We start from the raw sequence: 6,000 nt of genomic DNA, 5'->3' as shown, positions 1-6,000 counted from the left end.
AATTTTAATATCAAATTTTTTGGAAGATACAATATCAGAATAGATATAGCTTTTCACTACACCATTCTTTTATTTTTCTTTCCTCCATGGACTAGGAAAAACATTGCCACAATTTAGCATTGACCCGAAGACCTATTCCCAAAAACTTCTGATCAAAATTATATAATCCACATCATCTTTTGCTCTTCTCCTCTTTCTTAATATTCTTCATTCCCCTCCTTCCTCCTCCTCCTCCTCCTCCTCTTCTTCTTTCTTTGTCCACCAATGGTGTCACCAGTGATATGGTCAAATAGAGGAAGAAACATAGATTCAGGGCCTGGAAAACCTACATGCTTAACAACCATTCTGTAGATATTTAAAAATTAATAATAGTAGATGTTTATTTTTAACACAAGACTCCTCCCTACTGCTGAATCAGCATATCAAATGTTCTTCCATCCCTGTGATACTTCTTTGGCTCCCTCTGCTTTATCTTCCTATACACAGGATTACACACACACACACACACACACACACACACACACTTTCCAAACTCATCCTCATCTCCAAAGCTCTTTTCTGGTATCACTTCCTTCATCACAATGTCATCATCTGTAGTAGACCCTGTCACCACCTCCTGTTTCTCTTCTAACGCTCCTTGCCTGTCATGTAGGGTAAATCTGAAGCATATTCCACTCCATTTCCCAGAGCTTCCCAATGACATTGAGAAATCCAGTTGCCCCCAGCAGTATTTTACTTTAAAACCCATGCTTTATCAGTTTCCTTCCTCCCAGGCCTCAGTGTTTCCTGGGAGTGCATTCCCATTGAACCACTTGCTCTTGAATCCTCATTTCAGAATTTGCTTCTATGGGAAGCTAAACTAAGATACTATCTTAATTGATTTCAGGGTCCTGGTGATCTCCTGCCAATAAATGGTATCAATCTTTACTAAAATCACATCCCTATAAAATGAGTGCCATAGCAAAAGAACTTTGTAAAACAAAGAAACAGCCCTCTGTGGGGACCTGGGCAGAAGTCTACAAAACAGACTGGAACTTACCCTGATCTTCCTACAGCCACCTACAAATCAGTGCTCTTTGCCAAGTAATTTACCATTGCCTCCCAATTTTGTTTCATTTCAGGCATTACACAAAAAAGTAACTTGAGAACCTTGAACTTAGACTCTACCTTGGCTGGTGTGAGGACTCCAGCTGTGCTGAGATGGTCCTGAATAGTCAACAAGCCTTTCTGAATGTCTGGATGCTATGACTATGAATGAATCCTCAAACCTTTTCTAATTCTGTACAGGATGATTCATTAAAGGCCTTTCATAAGCCTTGCTTCACTGCCCTTCAAGGATGAATTTTCATGGCAGATAGAAGCCATTTTGATCTACAACACCAATTTTTTCAGCTATAAAGGGGTAAAATGGGTGTCCCATCTCTGGATATACTTGGTTATGCAAGAACTTAACATTCACTGATGCTTTGTGAATGATAAGTTGAAGATCTTTTGCCTCTGTGAAACCGGATCCACCCATCAAAATTTCACTTTGGGGTGCTATATCCGAAAAGGCCATACAATATCTCATCTTCTTTGGTTTTTGAACTACGTAAAATAAATCTGAGATAGTATAATTGGAGTTATAGAATTCCCAAAAGCTGCCCAAAGATAAAGTCTGTTTAAAAAAAAAAAAAACATGAGAAGGGGGCAGCAAGTCTTCTCTCCTTTTCCCTTGGCCAGTAGCATTCAGTTTGGACCTTCACCTGCAATTTCTAATATATAAACCATTTTATATTCCTTTAAAGACAAACAGTGCATTCAAAACAGATGCATTTTTGTCATCTTTGTTTTCACTGTATTGACCACTGAATGATTCATTAACTACTGACCTGAATCTCCTATTGGTGGAAATGTAAATTAGTACAGCCTCTATGGAAAAGAATATGGACATTGACCAAAGAACTAAAAATAGAAATATCATTTGATCTAGGAATCTCACTGCTGGGTATTTACCCAAAGGAAAAGAAATAATTATATCAAAAAGATGCCTGCACTTATATGTTTATCACAGCACTATTCACAGTAGCAAAGATATGGAATCAACCTAAGTGTTCATCAGCCGATGATGATTAGATAGAGAAAATGTTTTACACACACACACACACACACACACACACACACACACACCATGGAATACTACATAGCCATAAAAAAAGAATGAAATCATGTTTTTTGCAACAACTTGGATAAACCTGGACGCCATTATCTTAAGAAAAACAACTCAGACACAGAACGACAAATACTACATACTCTCACTTACAGGTGGGAGCTAAATAATATGTGCGCATGGATGAAGAGTGTGGAATGATAGAAAATGGAGGCTTGGAGGATGAGGGGACCACAGAGGGTTGGATGATGAGAATTACTTAATGGATACAATGTACATTATTAGGGTGATGGATACACTAAAAGCCCAGACTTCACCACTACATAATCTTTCCATGTAACAAAATTATAATACATTTGTATCCCATAAATTTATACAAATCAAAAAAAATTGCCATATCACTAGGCAGTCAATCTGTTGATAAGGAATAGAAGAAAATAGGTGACACAACAAGCTAAGCCTGTAATAAGACTGGAGGGTCATCAGCAAAGGAGAAGGGCACTGAAACACCCTACCAAGAACCCAACTTCTGAGGTCAGAGACACAGGAACTGAACTAGTTAGTGTCTAACAGCTGCACCTTTAATCCCCAAACACTGACTTGACACCTAATCCTTTACACACTATTTTGGATGGAAATTCACAGTTATGTTGTTAAGAAGCTACTAAAGAACAGTTTAGGACCACATAACTGAAAATGCAGAGGTAGAAAAAACTATGATATTATTGCTTCAAGTCTTAGTCATTTCCCACAATTATTCTAAATTCAAACTAGTCACTGATGACAAATAAGCAATACTTTTGAACAAATTTTGTTCTCCTTTCTAAAACTCTGCTTAACATTTGAGATCGTGATTAGCTAAAATAGATTCTCTGACTCAACGCAAAATTACCTTCTGTTAGCCTTGACATTAGAGCAGTTGGAAGAAGGAGGCTTCATGTTAAATCTATGATTAGTTATCAGCTAGAATCTGTTATACTAATCACCGTCTTTCTTGAAAGTCAATTAAATAGAAGGCATTTTAATTCACTATCTCTAATCTTCATGCAACCAAGCAAGTAGGTATTATTATTACTTTATGTTAGACAGAAACCACAGTTCCAAGAAGTCACATGTGCCCCATACCTATTAGCTAATAAATGATAGAGTTAATATATGAAGTCAAGTCTTATTGGCTCCAAGACTCAGTGCTCAATCTACTACTGCTCTATAGTTGTCCTAGCTTTAATTTACAAGATACTTGAATGAAATGAAAACTTACTTGGAGCCCTAAAAAGCAAAGCAGATAAAAAGAAGACAGTCTCTGGTTGAACTAGGAAGAGAATGCCTGACTACTTAGATTCCTTCCCCATTTCCCAACCCTCTCTGAAGCAGCCCCAGGAGATTTTATGGAAATCTGTGGTCCTCAACCTTTCTGGCACCAGGAATCGTTTTCACAGAGGACAATTTTTCCCAGACCAGGTGTGGGAAGGATTGTTTCGGGATGATTCAAGCACCTTACATTTAGTGTGTGCTTTATTTCTACTATTATTACATTGTAATATATAATGAAATAATTATACAACTCGCCATAGGACCCCTGCTCTAAGGAATCCCTGTGTTAGGCCTTTTATTGCAGCAATACCTCTAGCCATAAACATGAGGTCCTTAGGCATAGGTAAGGACACAAGGCATAGGTAGATCACAGATGCTTATAGCTGCTCCCAACACAACCCTGCTGTACCTTTGAAGTGAATAGAAATTTCCTTTCCTCTCCTTTTAAAGATATGGTCTCTGTGGACCAACATGGCTATTTATTTTATCGAATTTTAATTTTTTAATCCAATTCCAAACTCAGAATGTCAAAGGATAATATTAATAAAAGGCCATGTAAACACATGATAGTCAATAAAAAGAAAAGAGAAAGATCTCACTTAACAAACACACGGTACAGAAACTATAAGGTTGATATTATTTACATTTTTGTACTTTATACTCATAAATGGTATCTATACTACATATATTTCAAAGTATGGGATGCATACATATAAATATAAAAAAATTGAATTCTCCCAATGTTTCTCTATGTATTAACTATGAATTTTTTTTTAAAGAAAACTATCTGCTAAGGAAGTCTCCCCTGGCAATGCTGCTCAGGGCAGAATGATGTTATTTTAAATTCTTCTCTCATTAAAAGAAAAAGGAGTTTGCTTCTTCAGAGTTTGTGTGTGTGTTTATACCAGAGCTTAACTGGCATTTTCATCGTGGTGTTTATGAATCGTAATGCAGTTCCACTGCCGTTTCTGACACTCTCATTAATTTGTTCCCAGCGGCAGTTCATTACCAACATCACAAGCAAAACATGAGCTCTCCCTGGGCACGGAGGGTCCACCGGAAATTAAGCAGACAGGGCTGAAAGGATCTCAGAGCAAAGCCAGCCAGCTTCCTCTCCTGCAGCAAGCTGGAGGCAAGCACAAGGAGGCAGCAGGAATGAAAGGCATCCACGCCTTCCCCGGTGCCTGTGTGCCTGCTGCGTTTCCAGCGGACAGGCATCAGTGATGCCTTGAAAAGGATGGGATCTTGCAGCCTCAATGATGGGCCTTCTCTAATCAGCCTGCTCGGGATGGGATGGAGCAACAGCTACAGATTTTCAGTGCAGAGAAGACTTAGGAACTTTCCTTTCCTTCAACTGTGGTTCTGCTTCCTGCACTGACCCTTACTGTTCAACGGGGAACTTCTGAGCCCTGAGCTGAAGCCCTTTACCCAAATCTCCTCTGAGCCAGCAGACTCCACAAGGACAGCCTCCCTGAAATGAGTTTCCAAAAAAAGCCCTGTTTTAAAAGGAACTCAGAGTTTTAGCAAGATGCTAAATTAGAAAATATCATGAATTTGTTAATTCTGTGTTATTGTCAGCAGCCTCCCAGGCCCCTGGACGATGCAGGTCAGTGTGACATTAAGTAATGGAAGACCCAGGACCTCACCATGACCCAAGCAGCATGAGCTCTGGGGATCTCAGTATGTCCTTCTGAGCTTCACTCTCCTCGTTCACATCATGTAGCTATTTATATCTGCTCCACACGACAGGCGAGGTTGAAGTGTGGATGAGATAGGGCATGGGGAATGGCCCAGGAGGTTCACGTAAGACATTGCGTGGTGAAGCACAGAGATAAGAGGGCTTGGGTTCAAATCATAGCTATGCCACGTTAGAGGAACCATGTTAGGGTTTAGCCCAGAGCTGCTTCACCCACAAAATCAGGATAAGAAGACTCGGGATAAGAAGACAACATGAAGGCTGGGCACAGTGGCTCACGCCTGTAATCCTAGCACTCTGGGAAGCCGAGACGGGTGGATTGTTTGAGCTCAGGAGTTCGAGACCAGCCTGAGCGAGAGTGAGACCTCGTCTCTACTAAAAATAGAAAGAAATTAATTGGCCAACTAAAATATATATATAGAAAAAATTAGCCAGGCATGGTGGTGCATGCCTGTAGTCCCAGGAGGCTGAAGCAGAAGGATTGCTTGAGCCCAGGAGTTTGAGGTTGCTGTGAGCCAGGCTGACGCCATGGCATTCTAGCCAGGGAAACAGAGTGATACTCTATCTCAAAAAAAAAAAAAAAAAAAAAAAGAAAGAAAGAAAGAAGATAACATGACATCTTTCTGAGTGTTAAATGACTTATTTGAATGGCGTCAACTTTTATTGAATTCTAAAGGTACAAATATGAGTTTTGTCTTTAGGCAGGTTGCTGGCAGAGCAAGACATCACCTAGCAGGCCTTCTCCAGAGCTCACCTCCAGATGCAGATCAGGAGACTAGAAATGCCTGTGAAAGGAGCTCTTCTAGGAGCTCAACCAAAACCCGGGGATCACCCTTGCCTA

Source organism: Microcebus murinus, chromosome 16, assembly GCF_040939455.1.
Source record: "Microcebus murinus isolate Inina chromosome 16, M.murinus_Inina_mat1.0, whole genome shotgun sequence".
NCBI lineage: Eukaryota > Metazoa > Chordata > Mammalia > Primates > Cheirogaleidae > Microcebus > Microcebus murinus.
Note: the sequence above shows the minus strand (reverse complement) of the source record.